The 24,725-nt window shown below is 46.2% G+C and overlaps 1 protein-coding gene across 9 annotated transcripts in view; it reads left to right on the forward strand.

Annotated features, from left to right (window-relative positions):
* The first annotated feature begins 12,426 nt into the window (after positions 1-12,426).
* The window catches only part of CCSER2 (coiled-coil serine rich protein 2), a 492,874-nt gene continuing 480,575 nt past the window's right edge, over positions 12,427-24,725 (forward strand). For 4 of the 9 annotated variants that reach the window (XM_069240577.1, XM_069240578.1, XM_069240580.1 and 1 more), the window contains exon 1: positions 12,516-12,648. The gene's annotated coding sequence lies outside the window, so the exon portion shown is untranslated. Of the gene's footprint in view, positions 12,649-24,725 lie in introns of all 9 variants that reach the window. The other 5 variants (XM_069240582.1, XM_069240583.1, XM_069240584.1 and 2 more) reach the window with 5 other exon arrangements.

Consider the following 24,725-nt stretch of genomic DNA (forward strand, 5'->3'; position numbering starts at 1 on the left):
AAATGAATCGCGCTTCTTTTGCCGATTCTTAAGCCACCATGTAAATGTCAAGAAATGGTAGCGCGCAATGAACAACAAAGTTAAATCCTCATGAAACGAGTTGCGCGTCTTGCCAATTCGTTAAACATCATGTAAATGTCAAGAAATAGAAGCGCACAATGGACAACAATGTTTAAACACCATAAAACGAATCGCGCGTCTTGCCGATTCTTAAGCCACCATGTAAATGTCAAGAAATGGTAGCACGCAATGAATAACAAAATCAAACCTTTATGAAACAAATCGCGCGTCTTGTCTATTTGTAAACTACCATATAAATGTCAAGAAATGGTAGCGCGCAAGTAATCTGTTACTCATTTAAGAATTAAACCAAGAATATGATAATTCTCAGTAACGGTGTCAGAACAGTCCAACCACCGTCTTACCGCCTGGAACAATGATCACCAATGATGGATGAAGGGCAGATACTGGAAGATCCAAATAGGCCACCGGGACAGGAGCTCAGGAAGAAGCTGCTGCTCTGCACCGGGACCTCTGAATAGTGAGCACTGGGAGTTGGGCTGGCTCTCTTTTATAGAGTTTTGGCCCAGCCCAGAACCACGCGCAGGCATGTTGCAGGGAAAGTCTCTGGAAGGCCCTGGAAAGGGGCCACACCCTAACACACTCTGAAAACCTGCAGCAATACATTACAAAGGAACAGTATTTGTAAGCATATTAAAAATAAGTTTTCAGGATTGAACTCTGCAATGCAAAAGGTTAAACCACAACATATCAGCACAATGCATGAATTACGTTGTTTTGAGAGTGCTGGGTTTTTGCATTTTTGTCACCAATAGAGCGCGTACTGCTATGGTGTTGACACCTGACTAGGTGTACATGGCTCTTACCACTGGTGGGGTTGGGGTGCCACATAGCCTGTCACACAAAGGGTCCTTGCCTACAAAGCTCGCCCTGCCCTAGGGTAACAGACTGCCCACCACCCCCACCCAGACACCTCCTAATGCGCGCAGAGTCAGATGGATGTGACTGTACTCAGCCCCTTGTGGCTGCTGTGATGCCCTTAAGCGCCCATCCAACTCTGGATATGCCACCGCCAGGATCCGGAACATCAGGGGGGTCATGGTGCGACGGGCACCCCTACCACGTTGGGAGGCCATCCCCAGCTGGGCCTCTGCCGTCTTCTTGCTCCAGCGACGAATGTCCTCCCATCTTTTACGGCAGTGGGTGCTCCGTCTGTGGTGGACCCCCAAGGTCCGGACGTCCTTGGCAATGGCACACCAAATATCCTTCTTCGGGTGGGTGCAGACCTAGAGGACTAGTACAGGGGAAAAGAATGACCTTTAACCGTCTGGACAGTCACAGTCATAGGCCCACGTTCCCACCCTTGCCCTGACGCACATACACTCACCGTCCGCTCATGCAGGCCTCAGTCCCCCCCGTATCTTCCATCCACATCACTCCAAACAGGCATTGCCCATACAGTATGCTCACAGTGTACTCACCTGTTTGTCTGGAGGACCGTAGAATAGCGTATACTGGGGGAGGACCCAATCCACTAACTTCTCCAACTCCTCCGAAGTGAAGGCAGGGGCCCTTTCCCCAGACACATGAGCCATCGTTGCTTCCAGACACAGGTCACAGCAGCACTTGCAGTGTAGGACCTCTCCTGTCGAAGATCAGGTATCAAGTGAGTGAACAGAGAGGAAACCGCGGTCACGACCGTGGCGGTGTGTACCGTCACCGCCGGCGTATATCGTCATTGGCTCCTTGGACCCATAGGGCCCAATGTTAACCAATGTTAACAGCTGCCACAACATCTCCATCTGGACCATCCTCCTGCAGAAAAGGCACCTGTCGTCGCAAAGCTAAGTTGTGAAGCATACAGCAGGCCACGATGATCTGGTACACCCTCTTTGGTGAGTAGAATAGGGATACACCTGTCATATGGAGGCACCTGAACCTGGCCTTCAGGAGGCCGAAGGTCCGCTCTATAATTCGCTGATTTCGCCCATGGGCCTCATTGTAGCGTTCCTCTGCCCTTGTCCTGGGATTCCTCACAGGGGTCAGTAGCCATGACAGGTTGGGGTAACCAGAGTCACCTGCAAATGGCGAGGGACAACTGTTAGACACACACTAACCTGTAGGGATATCCCCAGACCCACACAAACATTCCCACTGACTTGCTTCCAGGTGCTCACCTAATAACCACAAACGGTGCCTCTGGAGTTGACCCATCACATAAGGGATGCTGCTATTCCACAGGATGTAAGCGTCATGCCGTGAGCCAGGGAATTTGCCATTCACATGGGAGATGTACTGGTCGGCCAAACACACCATCTGCACATTCATCAAATGGTAACTCTTCCGGTTTCTGTACACCTGTTCACTGCTGCGGGGGGTACCAAAGCCACATGTGTCCCATCAATGGCACCTATGATGTTGGGGATATGTCCCAGGGCATAAAAATCACCTTTCAATGCAGGCAAATCCTCCACCTGAGGGAAAACGATGTAGCTCTGCATGTGTTTCAGCAGGACAGACAACACTCTGAACAACAAGTTGGAAAACATAGGCTGGGACATCCCTGATGCTATAGCCACTGTTATTTGAAATGACCCACTTGCAAGGAAATGGAGTACTGACAGCACCTGCACTAGAGGGGGGATTCCTGTGAAATGGCGGATAGCTGACATCGGGTCTGGCTCCCACTAGGCACACAGTTCCAGGATTGTGGCACGATCAAGCCTGTAGGTGAACATCACATGTCTTTCCTCCATTGTCGACAGGTCCACCAGCGGTCTTTACACCGGAGGATGCCGCCATCGCCTCACATGTCCCAGCGGACGGTGCCTATGAAGGACAACAGCGAGCACAGAGTCAACCAATTCAGAGGTACGTACACACAGCTTACACAGAACACAAATCATAATTCGAAATTTGCATGTATGAGTGTTGAGGCAAGGCGTGTGACGCAGTTAAAAATTAAGCCATGTGGGCCCCTGTAATGGCGGCTGCCTGACCTGTAAAGTGGGACAATGGGATGTGAGGTAACTGTGCTGGCGTTGTACACCGTCGCGGTAGGCGGTCAAAGTCCGCAGCGCAATTCTGCATTGGTTAGCATTGGACCCTATGGGTCCCAGGAGCCAATGACGATGTACGCCGGCGGTGACGGTACGCACCGCCACGGACGTGACCGCCATTTTCTATCTGTTCAATCACTCGATACATGATCTTCGACAGGAGAGGACCTACACTGCAAGTGCTGCTGTGACCTCAGTCTGGAAGAGACAATGGCTCGTGCGTCTGCCTTCACATCGGAGGAGTTGGAGAAACTCATGGATGGGGTCCTCCCCCAGTATACGCTACTCTACGGTCCTCCAGACAAACAGGTAAGTACACTGGGAGCATGCTGTATGGGCTATGCCTGTGTGGAGTGGGGTGGATGAAAGATGGGGGGGGGGAGATTGAGGCGTGCATGAAACGACGGTGATTGCATTTGCCACATGGCAAGGGTAGGGATGGGGGCCAATGACTGTGACGGTGCAGTTGGTAATAACTTTTCTTTTTCCCCTGTACAATTCATGTAGGTAAGCGCCCACCAGAAGAAGGATGTTTGGCGTGCCATCGCCAAGGACGTTCGGACCCTGGGGGTCTATCACAGACAGAGCATCCACTGCCATAAGAGATGGAAGGACATTCGCCGCTGGGGCAAGAAGACGGCGGAGGCCCAGCTGGGGATGGCCTCCCAACGTGGGAGGGGTGCCTGACGCACCATGACCCCCCTGATGTTCAGGATCCTGGTGGTGGTGTACCCAGAGTTGGATGGGCGCTTGAGGGCATCACAGCAGCCACAAGAGGGTGAGTACACTCCCATTCAGCTGATTCAGCACGCAGTGGAGGTGTCTGGGTGGGGGAGGTGGGCTGTGGGTTTCCCTAGGCCAGGGCGAGTGTGCTAGTTAGGTCCCCTTCTTCTGGCAGACCCTGTGGCACCCCACCTGACCTGTGTACAGTGCCAACTATGCCTAGTCAGGCTCCTGTGACATCCATGTGTGCAGATGTCGGCCATAGCCTTGTATGCCATGTCCCAGGGATTGAACAGTGGACCCCAAGTGTGCGGCGTAGTGCAGGGGGCTTCTGTGTCTGTCGTGTCCGCCAACGGTAGCGGTAATGCATACACTCAACATGTCTTTCTTCTGTCGTCCCCCCCTTTCTGTGGTCTCCCTCTTCTTGTGTGCATTAGCATCATCAGGCGGAGGAGCAGTGGCACCGGAGCAGGAGGGAGCTGCATCCCACATGGCCCTGGAGGGCGAGACTATGGACTCGGAATTCACCAGTGGGATGGAGGGCGAGGGGAGCTCCACAGCGGGGACAGGAGCTGAGACCAGTGATACGGACTCGTCCTCTGATGGGAGCTCCCTTTTGGTGGCGGCCACATCTGTGCCCCCCGCATCTACAGGTACAGCCGCCACCCCCCCTACCAGCACCGCCCTCCCAGCAGCCCCTCAGCCTTTGCCCCGTGCCCGCTCACGCAGGAGAGTGGGCATCACCTTCGCCCCAGGCACCTCAGGCCCTGCCCCAGTTACCCCTGCTGCCCTCAGTGAGGAGGCCATTGACCTCCTCAGGTCCCTCACTGTTGGGCAGTCTACTATTTTGAATGCCATCCAGGGTGTACAGAGGCAGTTGCAACAAACAAATGTATTCCTGGAGGACATTCATTCTGGTCAGGCAGCCCTTCAGCGAGCTTTTCAGACTCTGACCTCAGCACTGGTGCAGCTATTGTCCCTGTCTCTAGCCTCCCCCTCCAACTACCTCCACCCAGACCCAGACCCCTTTACCTCAGCCTACCCCAAGCACACCATCAGACCAGCATGCACACATGTCAACACACAAGGGAAGCTCTAGCAAACATAAGCACCACACATCCCACAGGCACTCACGCAAGCATCACACACATGCAGACACACCAACATCCACTGCCTCCACTGTGTCCCCCTCCTACTCGTCTCCCTCCTTCCTCCCACTCTCGTCTCCACTCACACCTGCATGCACTACATCTACAGCCACTACTTCCATCACCAGCACACACACCACCACACCCCGCTCACGTGCAGTCACCACCCCACTACCATTCACATGTCCTGTGTCCTCTCCCAGTGTGTCTGTGACGCCCCCTCCCAAGATACACAAATGCAGGCACACACCCACCCAACAGCCATCCACCTCACGACAGCCTCCAGCGCATGCACCTTCACCCAAAGTCACCAAACGAACACCTCCTACAACCACAACCTCTTCCTCCACTCCCAAACCCCCTCCAGCTACCCGTCCCAGTGTTCCCAAGAAACTTTTCCTGTCCACCCTTGACCTCTTTCCCTCACCTCCCCCACCCAGTCAGTCTCCTAGGGCCAGACTCTCCAGGTCCCAACCTAGCACCTAAGCCACAACATCTCCGGGACCAGTGGTCCCAGTAGTCAACGGATTCTGGAGTGCACCAGGCAGCAGGGCAGCCAGTGTGGCAAGGAGCCACAGCACGGACAGTCCCCCACCTGTCAAGCATCAAAAGTTGGCCAGTGCCTGGCAGGAGAGGGGGAAGACTCCAGCCACCAAAACCGCTCACAGGGGTACAGGTGAGAGTGTGGAGTCAGCTGCGACACCTTCCAAGGTGGGGAAGGGGCACAAGAAACTCAGCAAGTCTGGGAAGAGCAGCACGGCGGAGAAGACCGCCATCAGCCCCGCTGCCCAGGAGGCCACCGCCATCATCCCCGCTGCCCAGGAGGCCACCGCCATCATCCCCGCTGCCCAGGAGGCCACCGCCATCACCTCCGCTGGGCCAGACAGGACCGCCATCAGCCCGTCTGGGCCAGACAGAACCGCCAGCACCAGCCCCGCTGGGCCAGACAGGAGCGCCAGCACCAGCCCCGCTGGGCCAGACAGGACTGCCAGCACCAGCACCGCTGGGCCAGACAGGACCGCCATCAGCCCCGCTGGGCCAGAAAGGACCACCAGCACTGTTGGGCCAGACAGGACCGCCATCAGCCCCACTGGGCCAGACAGGACCGTCAGCACCAGCACCGCTGGGCCAGACAGGAACGCCATCAGCCCTGCTACTGTGTCCGCCATGAGCAGTGTGAAGCACTCTGAGCACAAAGCCCCCACCAGAACCAGTGGAGAAAGGCATCCACTACCTCTGTCCTTGGCAGGATGAAGCACTCTGGGCACAAAGCCCCCTCCAGAACCAGTGGAGATTTACATCCACTACCTCTGTCCTTGGCAGGATGAAGCACTCTGGGCACAAAGCCCCCTCCAAAACCAGTGGAGATTTACATCCACCACCTCTTTCCTTGGCAGGATGAAGCACTCAGGGCACAAAGCCCACTCCAGAACCAGTGGAGAAAGGCATCCACTACCTCTGTCCTTGGCAGGATAAAGGACTCTGGGCACAAAGCCCCCTCCAGAACAAGTGGAGACTGTTATCCACTTGAGAGACTGTGGCTTTGCACTCCCCAGGATTAAACAGTGGGCAACCCACCCACTGTAGAGACTTGAGATACTGTGGCTTTGCGCTCCCCGGGATTGAACAGTGGGCAAATCACCCACTGTAGAGACTTGAGAGACTGTGGCTTTGCACTCCCCAGGATTGAACAGTGGGCAAACCACCCACTGTAGTGACTTGAGAGACTGTGGCTTTGCACTCCCCAGGATTGAACAGTGGGCATGGGGCCCCCTCTTGAATTTGGCATTGTGCACTCAACCGGCTGAGGTGCCCCCCCTTTCCCTTCCCCCTGAGGTGCCTGTTTTATTGCTATCTGATGCCCCTGCAGTGTTCTCTCCGTCATGTTCGGGTATTGAGTGTGGGCCTCGCCCATGCCGTGTGGGCCCAGTGTTCCACGGACTTCAATGGAGCAATACCTGGACTACTATTCTTGGTGTATATATTTGTTAATAGTGTATATATATTTTTGCGTACTGGATTTTACAATGGTTACACTCATTTCCTTTTCTCTTTGCATTCTTCTGGGGGTTCGGGGGGTGTAACTGTGATGTAGCAATATGTATTAGTGTGTGTGTTGTAGTGGGTGGGGGTGGGGGTGTTGCGTGTGTGTGTGTCACTCTCTTTTCTCTCCCCCCTCCCCTGTGTCGTAGGTGCAGTACTCACGTGGTCTTCGCCGCCGGCGTTCGTGCTCCTGGTAGAGGAGGAAGAAGATAAGGGCAGGGAAAATGTGCAGCTCTGGTTCCATGGCGTCCTGGTTCCTTGTGGGGTGTGTAGAGGTGAGCGGTTTCCCTTCGAAGTCCTGTTTCCGCTGTGTTTTTGTTCGTGATGAATCCACCCCGGAAAAGGTGGCGAATTGGTAGGTTGTGATACTGTGGGCGGTACATTGTCCTCCGCCTGTCTGTTGGCGGTGACTGCCATGATGTTTGTTTGTACCGCCGTGGTGGTCGGAGTGTTAAAGTGGCTGTCTTTGTTGGCGGTTTCCACCATGGTCGTAATTCCATTTTTTTTCCCGCTGGCCTGTTGGCGGTCTTACCGCCGCTTTAACACCGACTGCCAGGGTTGTAATGACCACCAATATGTCCCTCCAAATACGTCAGGATTGGTTTGTCCCTAACTCACATGAGATGATTACAATGTACATACACACCTGCACAGTGTGCCAGCAGTATTCACCAAATCCCACATTTAAGGTAATAGCTTCTACAATACCTCGCCCACAAGGTCCCTTTAAGGAACTGCACATTGACTACATTGATATGATTGACAGATACAATCATTATCGCTATCTTATAGTTGTAGTCTGCCCATTCTCAAGGTGGATTGAAGCAGGACATTGTGTTCACTGTGATGCCAAATCTGCTGCTAATTTCTTAATCCATGAGGTAATACCGCGGTGGGGTGTCCCTCAGGGGATCAGATCCGACAAAGGCACCCATTTCGTCAATAATATCTTTTCTCACCTTACCACCTTGTTAGGAATAACACACAAATTGTCCACAGCTTATCATCCGCAAAGCAATGGAACTGTGGAGCGCCTTAATGGCCTCCTCAAGAACAGAATAAGTAAACTATGTGTGACATTGAAAATAAGATGGCTCTACTGTCTCCCGCTAGCCCTCTTTGCTTTGAGAAATACCCCAGGATCAGATCATCATTTAACTCCCCACCAAATAGTAACAGGTAGAACAATGAGCACATTTGTGCAAAAACAACTAGACATAAATTGGAGACTGAGAGTGCACCTGAAGTTGTACAAACTGAAATGAATGAATACATGTCTGAGCTAACCAAAGTTGCAAAGTTCTTCTCTAAATAGGTTACACGTGCAGCCAAGAAGCGCTCCAACGCATCTCCTGTAAAGGATCAACAAACACCATTACCTTTGGGAACTTTAGTATATATTCGCAATTTTGTCAGAAAGTGGAAGGACTGCAAATTCAATGGACCCTTCCCGGTGACAGACAGCACGACTACAGCAGTGAAAGTCCAAGGCCACAAACCATGGTACCACCTCCAGGATAACCACCTGGCCCCAACCATGCCATCCATCCCTTTGGACACCGAGCAGGAAAAAGAGGGGGGAGAACAGGAGAAGCAACCGGAGTAAAGCCTCCCTCTAAAGCTTCAATCTTAGACAATTCTTCTTTTAAGATATGTATTTTATGTTTGTTTTTCCTCCTTGTTGCACTGATATTGCTGCTTATAGCCCTTGGATATATATTTTTTTTATCCTATATCAATTATTACACGCATGCATAGAACTGTTGAAAGTGATAGTGACTATCACCCTCTCCATATTGCTTTGTTTGACGATGTGTGGTATCAGCACATGCACAGTATAGGCACATCCACATCCAACACCAGTTGTTATGTATGCTCTCTCATCTCCCATGCTGCTGGAGTAGATAAATGGCATCTCCCTAAAGAGGTATCCCCAAACATTACACATTGTCTCCTGCACCTATTTTTATGCAGAATGAGAGCACAGCTACAGCCAACTCATGTTAGTCCTGCTACTGCACGAGTTAACACAACTAGATTTGACACCACCCCAGAAGTCCTACAAGTCCTGACAGAAAAACAAGAGATAATGGAAGAGATATCAAGAATGAAGGAAGCAGGGTAAACAATATTTCACCCAGATTGGGAAAAATGGGTATTACGTTGAGGTATTTTTGGAAGGTCTTACCCATCATCTGAGTGTAGTAACTATTTAGCTAAACCCCTGCCTCCTGATTGTGCAGGCAGGCCAGATATTAGTATCACAGGATCAGTATTTGCCCATGATAAATGGCATACCGAGGCCAAGTTCTCATGTAGAGCAATATCATTATGGAATGGTACCAAGACACAAGGTCCACTAAGCTTTGATAAGATAATAGGCCAATGTCAGGAAATATGAGATGCGAACGTACAGAGATATACATGGACAGGGACTACCATACACCCTAGAACAGCAATGAAATTAACACAGTTTTCTCTTTGTTTCAGAGGGAAAGGGACAGTGAAGGTGGGGAGTAACCTCAACTGCAAGATCACCACCTACAACGCTGATATGCAGGGCGGCACCTCCAGCCTGATGGATCACTACTGGATGTGTGGGGCCCGGCTCCACATGCAACTACCCCGAACTGGAATGGCCTCTGGTCCCTAGTGACTTTGCACACCCCCTCCCTGGTGATACCAGGTGTGGACATCTCTCGGTTACATGACCATCCCATGAGCCGTCCAACAACCTTGCTTCACCATTACCGGACAAAACGAGCTGCTGAGTTTCTTGGTACTGAAGTGTGGAAAGATGTTCCACAGGAACATAGACTATTTAATGATGCCCAAATCTTTTTTGGTAGCATCCTACCATTCATTCAGGCGAAGGCAACTGCACGCTGGCTGCAGATCACGCACTTTGAATTGATGAAGACCATAAATGCAACTGAAGATGGGTTCAATGCTATCAAGGAAGAACTCCAAGCCCTTAGGCTGATGGTAATGCAACACAGGTATGTACTTGATTTAATGACAGCCATGGAAGGAGGGGTTTGTAAGAAGATTGGATTGGCCTGTTGTTCTTATGTGCCGGCCAATGATGCGGACAATGGACATTAACTCAGGCCATTCAGACATTGCATGATCTACAAAAGAAAATGATCGATGAGGGGGGTGCCCCTGATGGGTGGTTTGAGGGCTGGTTTGAATGGTGCCGTACTGGATGTCGGGTTGTTCAAGGCCTTGTTGCCTTTGATTGTGTTGTTGCTTTTGATGTGCCTTATTTTTCAGGTAATAATAGCATGTTGCAAAAGGATGACAGATAAATTGGGAGGGACAGAGTAGTGGGTATGTGGTGATTCCCATAGTTTCATTAGTAGATGGGAAGGTAGGAAAAGAAGTTGAATAATCAACTAGAGGGGGGAATGATTTAGGAAGAATAGGAATACATCACATAAAAACAAACATAAGTTCCCAAATCCCAATACAAACATTTTATGCTAGAGATAGTTGTAAACCAATGTAAGTAGTGAAAGGATTACTACATGACATGTTAAAAAAAAGACAGACTGTGGGTTCAATATAAAAGGCAGGTCATATTTAGGATAAACAAACACTTATTACTCAGGAAACTTCTACACATGCTGCATTGTTAAGTTAGCTGTGCTGAAACACACAAGAGGCCCAAGCCACATTAGAATGAGAGTTTTTCTTTAAAGCTGCACCAACTGTTGCTTTCAAAATGTTCACTTTGCACGAACAGGGTGGAACAAAAGGGTGTATCCTGCCTTAGCACAAGGGTCCTAAAAACCACGTCATTCATATTGTGTTAAGGGGAACTGTGTAAGGGTCAGATAGGTATTTGCAAGGCAGGGCTACCATGAGCAGCACGCAACATATAGGGCCTCATTCCAACCCTGGCGGTCTATGACCGCCAGGGTGGAGGTCGCCGGAAGCACCGCCAACAGGCTGGCGGTGCTTCATATGGCATTCCGACGGTCGCCCAGCCGGGTCCGGCGGTTTCCCGCCGGATTACCCCCGGCTGGGAGAATCCTCCATGGCTTGGGGATTCCGACCCCCTTCCCGCCAGCCTGTTTCTGGCGGTTTTCACCGCCAGAAACAGGATGGCGGGAACAGGTGTCGTGGGGCCCCTGGGGGCCCCTGCACTGCCCATGCCACTGGCATGGGCAGTGCAGGGCCCCCCTAACAGGCCCCAGCAGGATTTTCACTGTCTGCATTGCAGACAGTGAAAATCGCGATGGGTGCAACTGCACCCGTCGCACCCCTGCAAAACCGCCGGCTCCATTTGGAGCCGGCTTCAATGTTGCAGGGCCTTTCCCGCTGGGCCGGCGGGCGCTCCCTTGGCGGGCGCCCGCCGGCCCAGCAGGAAAGTCAGATTGGCCTCCGCGGTCTTTTGACCGCAGAGCGGCCAAGTGGCGGTTGTGCAGAAAGATAGATATGGTGAATGACTTCAGTGTAACTTACCCACCCATGAGGCCAAGTGCACGTGCTTCTTTCCAGATGCACCTCATTATCTTATCTGTACTGCTTGTAGTTGCTTACGTCAATGCTGAACTTTTGACCACAGTTTTTTGCTGTATTTACAGTATAAGTGCTACTGGTGTTTGAACCAGAACTTTGAACTTCAGTCATGGCCTCTATGTTGAGACTGCCTGTTGTTCCCAGCTGAAAATCGATTAAACCTATATTATTGTATCAAATTGATCTGTCTTATTTTATTAACAGATCTCCCTCTAACAAATGTAACATAAACAGTGGCGGACCAAATGAATTTAAAAAATATCAAAACGTGTGGAAAAACAATGGCAAATGAATAACTGCAGACGTTTTACGATAAAACGGGGCCACAGCTAAATAAACATAGAGCATGGTTAGAACGTATTTGGGAGACCGGGCACTGACATATGACTAACTAGATTCTGATTCATCAGCTCTATTCGTGAATCAGCAAACGTTTACTCAAAAATGGGGAATCACGGCAGACTAATGAACAGTTAGCGGCCATCTTGTAAATGCACTTGTCTTGCACAAAAATCCAAGTTGGTCTGCAAAAGAGAAATTAATCGCTAGGATTTGAAACGTTACATTGAAATCTGATTCAAATACGTATGTACAGTCTAAAATACTTTGAAAGTTAAAATGCACAGGTATAACATTTCTTATACCCATTTTAAGTGTGCATAAATTAGGGCTAATCGGGAAAAATGTGAGCGATTGGGGGTAAATGAATTGAGGTAGCCGCTTTCTAACACAAACTCTTGGCAGCTGGACCTTCAGATAGTGCAGGTTATACCTTCATCTACTCTGTTCCTTTGCTGATGGAGCCTGTTCACATGAAAAGCACTCGGTCTCAGCAGTAGGAACGTCCAGGTGTGACGCAATGAATGGTACGCACGGCGTGAAGGGACGAAACGCGCTTGCACGGAGGTCTTTCGACTGCGTGCGCGCGGCCGGCTGGGACAGTGGGCGGGGCGGCGGGGGATGCTGTGGAGCCGTGCAGGCTCCTCAGCTGATGTCACAGAGGCGGAGGCGCTGCGGGCTGCCCTGTCTGCACCCCCAGGAGCCGGTATCCCACGAGCTGGCTCCGGGAGAAGAGAATGGAGGCAAGTGGACCAGCAGTCACCGCTTGATCATTCCAGAGTACAGAGGTGAGGCGTCAGCACTGCTCCGCCCTGGGTTTGGGACCCAGTACACGGGGTATCTGAGGGAGGACATACAGGAAGTTGGACGTGCCACAGTGTAGAAGATCATTATCCTTCGTGTCAGCTCGCCCTATGCTCACTGTGCAGCGTCTGATTTCTGTAATGTTAACAGCGAGTTAATTGTTAATACTGTTAGCATGGTTTCCCAGCGCTGTCTTGTTCTTGTACCTTCATGTATTGGTCTACAGTATTCCGACACATCCATCCACACCACCATAGCCGTCCTCATGACCAAGAGTGTTTAATATTCTATAACGTTTGCCCTCTATCGCTTAAAACGTTGCCAACCCCACCACTGGATAGTCTCCGATCTCTCGCGTCCTTCTTCAGCTCCCTCAGTACATGTCCATCATATGATCCCATCTTTTATCTTTATCTGACCCTTCACAGGGCAATTTATGCCTCACCTCCCTTGAGGTAGCTTCACCTTCACAGTGGCTTGTGGGCACATCCGTTGGTGCACATAAGGGCCTTTGGATATACGCCTGATTAATCCATCATTGTGTGGTCCATTACATGTTACGGTGATTGCCCTCAAGATGCGTATCATTTTCAGTACATTGTGTTGTTAATACATCCTCCGATGACATACTCCACAGTCGCGGTGGAGAGGGCTGGGCATCCTTGGGAGGATGAGATTGCAGCGGCAAGTCCTCTGAAAGGCCCAAGGATGTGTCATGCCGAAAGCCGTGATCTCAGCCTGGGCTTGGCTGCCTACTCCGCCCTGTGTTTAAAAGCCCATAACGAGCTAAGGATGTTCAAACTTGCGCTTTTATTAGCATTTGCTGCACGCTTACTCTTGCCCTTGTCGAGGTAGACTTTGCAGTTTGGGCAGTCCGCTCTCATTGTCGGAAAAAAATAACTTTGATTTTTCTAATGAGCATGTTTGTTATTTTTACTTTTAAAATGATTATACGTCTTAATAGTGTGCCTTTTGTTAGGGAAATTTAACGAGTTTCATATTCTTAAGAAAGTTGATGAGCATGTCTTAACCGTGGCTACTTGTAAAAAGCGTTTTTGTGCATTTTAAGTGACAATTTACAAACTTATTACAACTGTATGCTAGAGGGAGCTGCAGTAGGTCACGTGTCATTTGTTGTCAGTCCGTGCTTAAGACAGTGAATGGATTGCAGTGATTGGAAAGTTATTTAAGCCTCTTTAAAGGACAGGGATAATCTCAGAGGTATTTGATGTGCCTGGTTTCCATGTGATGTTTGGCTCTGAGGACAAGTGTTGCTCGTGCAGAGTGCAGAAATGGAATTGGCCTTCTATAATCCCACCATTACCGCTTTGTACCTCCGCTATGTTTCAAATGCACAACCTTCATTGGGTTATCTGTTTCGACTTGTACATTTTTCTCTGTTTAATTGTTAATGTCTGTGGGTGAAGAACATGTAGGCCTACTAAAAGAAAACCCTCCTGTTAAAAGGGAATCAATTTCAGTTTTTACCTTGAAACTTGAAATGATTTTTTTCATTTCCAGTGAGTTAAATTGCTTCAGTTATTCATGCACCCCACCCCTTGAGAAAAGTTGCATCGTTTGAAATGGAGATAGTGCTCATTGTTTGGGTGTGTATATTTTGAAAGTACAATGGCTTAGGTTCACTGTCTTTATGTTCCAGAACCCTTGCCTGGCACTACCATTACAAGATATTTTTGGTTGCTTATATCAAAGATATAATTCATACCATCCCATCTCCGTAAGCATCCACAAAGAGAAACTCAACCAATACCCAGTTATTTATTTATTGTTTATTTGGGTAGAAGCACACCTAAAACACTGCATTATACATATTTAAGTCCAGCAACTATCTATTGTAAGCACTTGCTTTATACTGCTTTTCTTCATATGCAGGCATCCAAGAGTTTGACTGGTATGATGAAAGCTAAAAGTCTGACACATGATGCTAATCTGTCTTGTCTCTGAGCCTTACTGGCCACCTCATTATAAGGAGACATACTTTGACCTATCCTTCAGGGGCGGCTCCTCCGTTAGGGTGGAATCGTGCCCCCTTCCCCCCCCCCCCCCCCCCCCATTCACCCTGCCAGCAGCTGCCACAGTTGTTCAATAAAGAAATAATAAACTGTGTTTATTATTGTTTTATTGTAGAAGGGGCGGGGCCACTGGCTTTGACGAGAACAGAGGGGGAGTGCTCAGCACCCCTTCATTGCGCATGCATGTTTGCCCGGCTGTCTCAGGCCGGCCAAACATATATGCACACGAAGCTCTGTCCAACCCGGTTGGAGAGAGCAGGCAGACCCTCCCAGTCTGCCTGGGACCACTTTGGCTGGGTTTTATTTGGGCAATGTTGTGTGTCCACCAGTGATAGCATTCAAGAAGAGCAAACCAACCATATGATGCTCTAGGAGAGAGATGCTGGTTGTTCTCGTGCTGCTTCTGTCTGGTATTGGATCGTAGATTTTCTGTGCATCGTCTTACAATTAAAGTTTACCAGAGCTTGACAGAGACCATTGGAAAGTCAAGGAAAGGATCAACTTGTTCTTTGTTGAACTAAAAGGAATGTGGCCAAATCACAGTTTGTTCTTAGTCCACAGTTTCACATGGACAAGAGTTTTTCTGCATGAAGGACCTCTAGTCCTACTTCTTGATGACCTTTCTTTAAGGAGAGATGTAGAAAATAATTGTACTGGGCAAAAACTATAAGACCCTTTGACAGAGAAGGGTGTCTTGCAGATGTGCTCTAGACAAAGCCACAGTTAGACCTTAATGCCCAAGGTAATTGCAACACATACCTCAGAAGAATTACACTTCTTGTTTGACAAATAGCAAATTATGCCTATTATGTTCACAGAAGTTTGTGCTGACAACAGTACGGGTAAGGTGCATTTCTCTGCTCAAGTAACCTGGTGAACCCAGTTAGTTTTGATGTGTATGTCACCAGCATGTGCCATTCATTGTGAGCATATTGTATTCTGTACATACTTGTTAGGGATTTTTTTTTGTAAAAATCTTTTTAGGTCGTGTGTAAGCGTACAACCTCTTGTATACTTCTTCTGTGGGCTTCCAGCTATTTCATTTGTTAGTTTCAGTGTCATTTAAAATTCCTTGTGTGCTAGTGGTCAGTCATGCCTCTTTGTTCCTCCTTCTGTGTGGGAGCAGGGACCAACTACTGTATAACTACGCTTTGTCCTGTTTATCTGGCCTGGCGGGGACTTTTTTTTACTTTGTTTCCTGCGTCTGTCCAGGGAAGCTTCCCTTTTCATTTGCAGAGCATTATTTATTGCTCTGAGCTTAGCTGTAAACGAGGCTATAAATGAGAATGTTACTTTGGTCACATTTGGTCTTTGTGGGTGCTCTCTCCACCCTCTCTCAGCAACCTGGCCCACACCCTTCCTTGGCTAGGATTTTCTTTACCTAGTGTGCCTGCCTGTTGCTTATAGCCTAGGTGCCCAGCTCTACTAGGGCTCCGCAATCCTTAGATACGGTGCCCACTTCTGATCCATACTGGGATCCCACTATCAGCTCCATCAGTGCACCTCAGTTCATACACTCCAAGCCCTCAGCCGTGCCAGTACCAGCAACCCCACACACGCTGTCTGCCAGAGCACCTCAGTTCTTGCAGTCAGTACACTTTGCTGCTCCAGTACTGGAACCTTGGGTGCCGCTTCATCAGCGCATCTCATTTCTCACACTCCAAGCCCTCAGCCGTGCCAGTGCCAGGAACAACACACAAGCTATCTGCCAGAGCATCTCAGTTCTTACAGTCAGTACACACTGCAGCTCCAGTCCTGGGACCTTGTGTGCAGCTCCATCAGTGCACCTCAGTTCACACACTTCAAGCCCCTCAGCCGTGCCTGAACTCCACACACGCTGTCTGCCAGAGGACCTCATTTCTTACAGTCAGTACACTCTGTTGTTCCAGTACTGGGACCTCGGTTGCAGCTCAATCAGTGCACCTCAGTTCTACTTCAGCAAGGTCCTTTTCTATATTGGGACCCCACTCACATACAGTTCTGTTACAGCAGCTCGGTTCTAATATACTCCCAAGTCAATACTTGGGCCAAAAGAGCAAAACACAGCTCAGCCAGTGAACCTCAAGTCTAACATCAAACACCACTGTTGATGGGAACCACCACAGCTCCGCCAGCATCCATCAGTTCTAACATTATGTGCCCATTTCTTCTTAGTACTAAGGCTCACACACACACACCCTTCAAGAATCCTCGCTTCTGTGGGTCAGAGGCAATGCCACTCCCATGCTGGGCCCCATTTGTAGCTTCACCAGGGCACCTCCAGGCTAACACTCAGCAACCTTGGCATGCCAATACTCCTTCCACACATCGCTCCATTAACACCCCTCACTTCTAACCTTGTGTGCCAGTTACTATTTCAGTACTGCAGCCCACATACAACTGTCAGTGCGCCTTAACCCTAACCTTCACCACCCCATTATTCCAATACCAGGAATTACACACCTGTCAGTTTCTCATTCCTCACCCACTGCCTTTGTGTAATTCCAGCACTGGGCAAGGACACAGCTCTATCTATACCCTCAAACCTGATCTGAAGTGCTCCAATATTGTTGTACTGGGGTTCACATGCAACTCTGCTAATGCACCTCCTGCTGTTCTGCAGTGCCACCTGATGTTCCACACTCTAACTTCTGTTTGAGTAAGTGGGGGAGCCAATTAAATCTCTTCTTAACTGCCATCTTTATTTGGGAGGGTCTGTTTCACCTATCTCACTCCGTTCTCTCCTTTACTCTGTGTTCTCTTTCTCCCCAGTTTTTTCTTTCCAGCTCTTAAAATCCACATTTGCTCCTTCTTTTAATTGTTTGTTTCCCTCTTCTTCTTGCTACCTCCCCTTTCAAACTCACAAAAACTCGGTTATTTCTTTCCTTGTTTCGTTCCTTTCTTTTTTTCTTCATCAGGCGTTCATTCTTCCACTATTTTTCTCTTTCCTTCATCCTTTCTTTTTTGCTCTTACCTTTGACTCTCTATATATCCTTTCACTTTTTTTTTTTTTTTTAACATCTTTCTTCCTTCCTCTCTCTGGTGTTTTTCTTACCTTTATCCGTCAATTCACGTTTTACTATAAATCCCTCTTTTTCCCATCTGTTTGTGGAAGTAACGAGTTACTTGTCGGGACCCAAAGTGGTTCTTTCGCTGCTTGTTTATCACATGATCATTTTGCTCTTTCTTTACACACTAGCTTCATTATGTTTTCCACTTTCTTTCATTCGCTAACAACCTTACCTTTTTTCTTTTGTCTCACACATTTGCTCTTTCTTGTTAGTTGTGTTTTAATTTTCTCATTCTTTTTTTTTTATTTCTTTGCTACCCCTTCTTTTTCTTCCTTTTTGTCTGTTGTATTCCTTTCGCTTCTCTTTTTCTGCCCCATCTACTTTCTCTCCTGAGGCCTGGTTATCAATGGAGCAACAGGTGCAGTGGCACCGGGGCCCTGAGACCTATGGACCTCCCTCAACTCTAATTACTGCTGTATCTTCCTTCCAAAATTCCAGTCAACAATTTTCCTTTCCTACTTTAGGGCCCATGACACCGTTACTACGCCTTTTGTCCGCTCCATCTTTACTCCTGACTACCTCTTTCCTTTCACCTTCCAATCCGTTCCAAATGATATTTTTGTTAGTGTTTTGAGCATTACACTCTAATGCCAACAGTTTATTTCTGATGAAGGGCTATATGATAATTGTATGTTTTAAGTTAGAGGAAGAAGGTAAGTGGAAGTGCTGGGCCTCTGGAATTAAATGGCAGGAAAAGACAACATTATGAGTCAGGGTTGACCAATTTAAATGGCAAGAAAAGTCCAGTTATGAACTTACAATGCAAATAGCTCCAACTCAAGAAAATGCGAGATCTATTGCATTGCAAGAGCTTGTTAATTATTTTGAATTGTGTCAGTCATATTTTTTTTTTTTTGCCTTAGCAACAGTCGAATTAGAGTGTCAAACCTGTTGGCTTTGCCAATTCTTGTTGCAAGGGATATTACTCTTGCTCTGCTTTGTCATTGATTTGTTTCTTGACCTGTATCCAGTCGTCTTCAAAAACACTTTCGATGTGTCTTAAAGTGAGACTAATGCTTGGTACAGATGATAGGCAAAGAATTCCAGCTATGTTGGTGTACCCTCTACCAATGTACTCCCATTGCAAACTAAAGTTGGACTTTATGAATCCTGAATCAGCTGTTTGAAGACCATCGATCTCAAACTCCTTGGAATTTCCTTTGCAAGCATATCCTCTCTGATGCCACAAATCACAACGCTTGTGGAAAAGAAAACAATTAAACTGAAGTTGTCAAAACAAAAATGATTGAATAGTTTCCACACTTAACTTTTAAAACGTCTTCAGATAACTCCTTAAACAAGCCTGTGGTTGTTAGCATAATCAAACAGCGGCTGTATATGGTTTCTTGACTAAAGAATCTGAGCTGCTGTTGTCAAAGCCAATCAACCCCCAAAATCTAAACCTACTAATAGAAAATATTATAGTTTGTACGGTACAGAATGCTATACCATGAAACAAAATGTTTTGCAAGCCTTAATACAGCACCATCGCAATATACAGTGTGATCTGCTCTTTACAATTAGGAGGCAAGAGTATAAATCCTTGTTAAAAACAAAAACAGGCAGGACAGAACTCACTACGGGCAGAACTGAGGGAGAGTGGATATTCAAAAAAACACCAGAAGGTTCTTGGAAGTGGTCACTTATGTATGGGGTGGGCAGTAAATAAACAGGAGAGCTGTATAGGAAAGATAGTGATGTATGCGACTATTGATTGCCTAGTAAGAATAGTAGTGAAGCACATATCTTATTGACTGTTTCAGTGGTGGTTAAAAAGGCATTGATCAGTTTTTAGAAAACATAAAGCAAATGGTCCCAATCTAGTGCCCCTTAACCTCTACCAGGAAAATTGCAGTTGTGGGCCAGGGTCCCTACAAAAGTATTCAGCCTTCCTCCTCCATTCTTGGCACTTAGCTAGGGCGAGCAGAGCAGTCTTTATTTCTCTTGAATAGGGCTGGGAAAATCCTTGGTAAAGCTATTTAAAATCGACTATACAAGGTTGTGTGGAAAAGGAGGACATCTTTACTAAGGCTCAAGCTGGTTTTAGCTCCAAGGTTGGAACTCAGTCCGCTTATACATTATCTGCCGTAAGCATGCAATCAAAACAGTCATTGTCTAAACGTAACTTTTTTTTGATCTGAAATCAGCATTCAACCTTGTGGATTGAAATATGTAAGGAGTTCACTAGCAGATCTAGGGGGTAGAGACCCCTGTTGTGCAAGAAATAATACAGCTGGAGTCAGGTATGGCCTTGGAGGTGGAAAAAAGGTGTACGAAAGGGCTATGTGTTGGCTTCCTTACTTAAAAAAACAAAACAAAAAACGATTTTTTAAAATGTTGTAGCTCGACATTTAAAAGAACCTATTGATGCCCCCAATATTACCAGATGTAAGGTCCCAATTCTGCTGTTCGTGGAAGAGGCCATCCTACTGGCCCTAACAAAAAATACTTTGCATATACAGCAAAAACATTTGCAGACTACTGCTATAGGAAGGCCTTAATCATCGGTTGCAATAAGACGAAGAACATAGTGCTAAAACCATCTATTAAAATTAAGGAAAGATAAATGGTGAGCTTGTTGAGTGTATTGAACAATATAATTATTTGGGGATATGGTTTACAGATCAGTTAAGTTGGGGGAACCAGATCCTGAAGGCTTGCACAATTTTGAGAAGGTCTTCTGAGGTGGTTTTAAAATTCAGATGCAACGTAGGTGCACGAAGTATCAACACCAATCTTCAAATGTCTAAACAGAAATCAGTAGCAGCAGCACTTTATAGGGCCTTTTGTGGGTACATGAGTTTACGTTTTTTGCAAGTAGCAGAAATACAGTTTAAAGGCTTTTGTTAAGATTAGGGCCTGGTACGGGTATCCCCTTTTTTAGCCCTTTAGGCAGAGCTTGCATTTACACCAGGTACTGAGGAAGCAGCCTTAAAACTAGTGTTGTGGTGAATCAGGTTAGAGAGGAATCCAAATTTTAATAATTAATCTAAAATCTCTGGAAGACTTTGACAGTTCGGATAGCTCGAGCTGGAGGAGTTAGCAAACCAGTTTGAAAAGTACATTGAGTGAGTTGCAGTTGGGGTACCTATGGACTAATCCTTGTATAGTAGGACGGGATACTGCAGTGCTTGTAAAGGAACACTGTTATGAACTAGATAGATTAGACTCTCCTAATTAAAGCCTGGCAACATATTAGGAGATTATTTCAAAGGTAGACAGTGCCTGGGCAGTAAGTTATATTTAGAGTTAATCTACCCTGAATGGAAATGCACGCTGTACATAAAGTTCAGATTGTGAATTCTGCCTATAAGGTTTTTTTTCATCAAATGTACATGGCTTGCCAAGGTGAGGGAAGTTTGCAATTGTATGATCAGAGGGAAGGGTAACATACTGCACCTATTCCTCTGCAAAGACGTAAAAGATGACTCCTGCCCTTCCTTAGAATTTATAAGATTAGATCTGTTAGGTCTGTATTACAGTTCTGCCATAGGACAGATTAACATTTTATTTTCAATTCCATAGCCTTGTTCCTAAGGTCAGTTTGGCCTCTAATGGAAGAGATGCTAGCAGCCGTTAAAAAATTTATTCAAGGGATGATGAGTAGATCAGATTGCCTGTAGTCGGCAATAGGACACTAATAAATTATTTCCTAGTATTATGAGTCCAACCTGTATGGCACTACATTGGTGCCTAGTTACATGCTGGTCTAGTGGGGGAAAACTATTACATTTTATACATAACTGTGCTAATCTGTGCTTTGATTATTGCTGGACCAAAGCTACATCACTGAATTTAATGTACATAAGTAGCACATAGTGACAGTGGAAATATGTAGCGATTGAAAGAGAGGGATTCTCGTCTTGTTTTTGTAATTTTAATGGACCCATTTTATAGATATTATTCTTAAAAAAGTTAAATAATGGCATTTTTTTCCTGTGGTTGGGAAGTACTTGCACTTTGATAGTTTAGCAGTAGATAGTCGTACATTGAGTGTATGCTTTTTTAGATTTAATTGGCAAAACATGCTGTATGAGGGGCTGTTATGCATTTTTAATTGTATTTGTATTATGTGAATATTTTATAAATTGAGAGGCTGGAGGCTGAAATAAAGAATCAAACTGTGTAAGCGTAATTCTGTATCTCCAAGGAAGTTGAATGAATGAACCCTGTTCATAGAGTCCTGTTAATTTTAATTTTTTTTTATGAAGTTAGCGGTTTCAACTGTGTGAGCTAGGGGCACATTTCCTGAATAGAGAATGATTTCCTGCCTATTGTCTTTCGTTAATATTGTTCCTGACTAAACACTTGAAGTGTGCATAGGCTGAGGGTTCTTGGGAGAGAATATGATCTTATACACATGCTTTTTTAACCAAATTCGGTCTTTTATTTTTATTAATGAAAACAACTCTCCAGATTTTCCCCTAAACAGTTTGGAAAATATTGAAATGTGAAGGGGTTACACCATCAGGCCTCGAAAAATCATTAAAATGTTACAGATATTCAGGTTGGGTAACTTGAATAATCTACTCAACCTAACTGTAATGTACTTGACCCATAAACAGGTCTCAAATTGTATGAGTCTAGACTAATATTTTAGTTTAGATTCACCTTTTTCTTCATTCTCTCGAGTGTACCTTCAAATATGTGAGCTCAGCATTTATGCTGTACAAAAAAACGATTTTGTTTGATAAAATAGACTAAACATTTACTCAATGTATAGTAAGAGTCTAGCCCACATATAGGGGACACGTGATCCATGACTTGCCTCTTAGTTTACTAATAGCATTGCCATCAGGGCAGGATTGTTTCTTGGTTTATGTTAAAACACTTACCTTTTAATATACTACTAAAGCATGATGTAGGAGCAAACTGTCATTTACTGACAATACATTGCCAGGAAATGACCAAAAACCTTCCCACTAGCTTGCAGATTTACTGATAAAACAATATAGTGTATTAACAATAATCTGTGAGAATTGGGTTTCAGAAAACATAGCTATCCTTTGCACATCACCAAGTAAATTGTTCTGATTTGTTTTCATCCGATTAAATTAGGTTTTTCATCGCAAAAGTAGCAACAAAAAATGGGCTTTCTCAACTACTAAAATATTTTTTGAAATGTTTGTACAGTTGACTTAGGTATTTAAACGTTGTGTTCGACCTAATAAAATATGACTCGCCTTAGCAAGTGGGCAAGTAGATTTTATGAGGTCTGGCCTGAGAGCCAAAATGATTTGTATCCCTACTCCGAAGGTACTATGCCTTCTAGAAGATGAACACAAATATTTAACAATCTACAGTTTATAGCAGCCATGTTGCATTTATGATATAGTTTTGAAAGAACTTACCTCTTCAGAAGAACAGAGCTTTGTGTCCCGTCCAGTGATTTGAGGCAGATCACAACAGGTGAATGGATTTAGAACAGTTATGACATTATTGGTTCGGTTCAGCAGGGGTCATTTACTTGCTTTAGATTGAAGCCCCGCAGTATTTTATAACTTAACAGGCGACAGCCTACTCTGCAGAAAAGTCAGCAATGCTCTAACTGAATTATTTTAATAACTAAATAGACTTCTACCTCTGAGTGAATGTTGCTGTGAAATTGCGGCTTATTAATCGAGAACTGTAGGTTAGCCTGTTTATGTACCAGACTACTACCTTCAGTGAATAAACATAATACAATGTGTGTGTTTTTTTTTGGTGCCAGTGGTGGCAATCCTCTCCTTTTACACCCGATTGCTTTCATGGAGCACCGTGAAGAGAGCATAGGTGCAAAATCCAGACACTCTTCCAGATGTCCCTCTGAGCTTTAAACAATTAGGCCACCTCGTTGTTCCGGATGTGATATGATTCAGCAAATCAGTGAATTATAATTCAGCAAAAAATATAACCGTTGGTTAGTCTTTAAACAAAATAAATGCAGAAAATAACATTTGCAGAATTTGTGGGTCATCAGATGTGTTCCTGTATTATTTGCATCACTGTTCAAACAAATGTCACATTATTTTGTTGTGTTACATTTTAATTTACAAGTATGCGTTAGAACTTGAAATGGAATCCTTTTTTGTTAATGAATTTTAGGTCGAGCATGCAAGCGCTTCTGACCTGTTGTCAACTATTCTGTTGTGCTTGAACCACTCCTATCACTTTCATGTCTTTCAAAAGTCCCTTGATGTCATTTAGAGGCACACATATATCATGCCATTACCATTTCCTTAGACCTCCTTGAGGGCACTGACCAACTACTGTTAACCTACACATCGGCCATGTTTTATGCATGGTTTCTTTTATTTTTAAGTCAAGCTTCTTTTATGTCTCTCCCCTTGGCGCTCCATGGCTCTTAAGTCTTACAGAGCACAAACTCGATCAGCAGTATTGGAGCGCTTTGCATGACTACCAGTTACTTCACATTCTATAGTGTTTATTTTATTTCCCCAAAGCAGTCCATGGCGCTTTCAAGTTTTTTTGTACAGCGGATACTCGAACAGAAGTATTGGACCTGTTTACCGGACTACCAGGTACTTCTTATTGTTTGTTTTTGGTTTCCATTTACAGCCATGGAGCTTTCAAGTTTTACACAGCATAGTGGGAAGGAGTAAAGCGCTTTGCATTACTATATTGGTGTCCTTTGCATGATTTTATTGCTCAGATTGTGCCTCCCTGCAGTGTGGCAATGCCCAGATTGTGTCTGCCTGGCAGATGCACTATAGTCTGAGATGTGAAAGTTTAACCACACACTGGTGTGAATACATATTTTGTTTGCTTGTTTGCCCAGAAAGTAGCTCCAGAGAACAAACTAACCCAGAAGGTGACCCATCTAGCTTGCTGCATTCAGCCTTCAAGGATCATGTGTACCTTGCTAATAACATGGTTTAAATGCTGAGAGAGAGTGGGCATCTCAGCCTTTTATCCTTCCATGGTCGTCACCTCCTACCAGAATGGTGCCATTGTATAGCATGGCTAAGGGCATGTGCC

The sequence above is a fragment of the Pleurodeles waltl genome, chromosome 6 (assembly GCF_031143425.1).
Source record: "Pleurodeles waltl isolate 20211129_DDA chromosome 6, aPleWal1.hap1.20221129, whole genome shotgun sequence".
Taxonomy (NCBI): Eukaryota; Metazoa; Chordata; class Amphibia; order Caudata; family Salamandridae; genus Pleurodeles; species Pleurodeles waltl.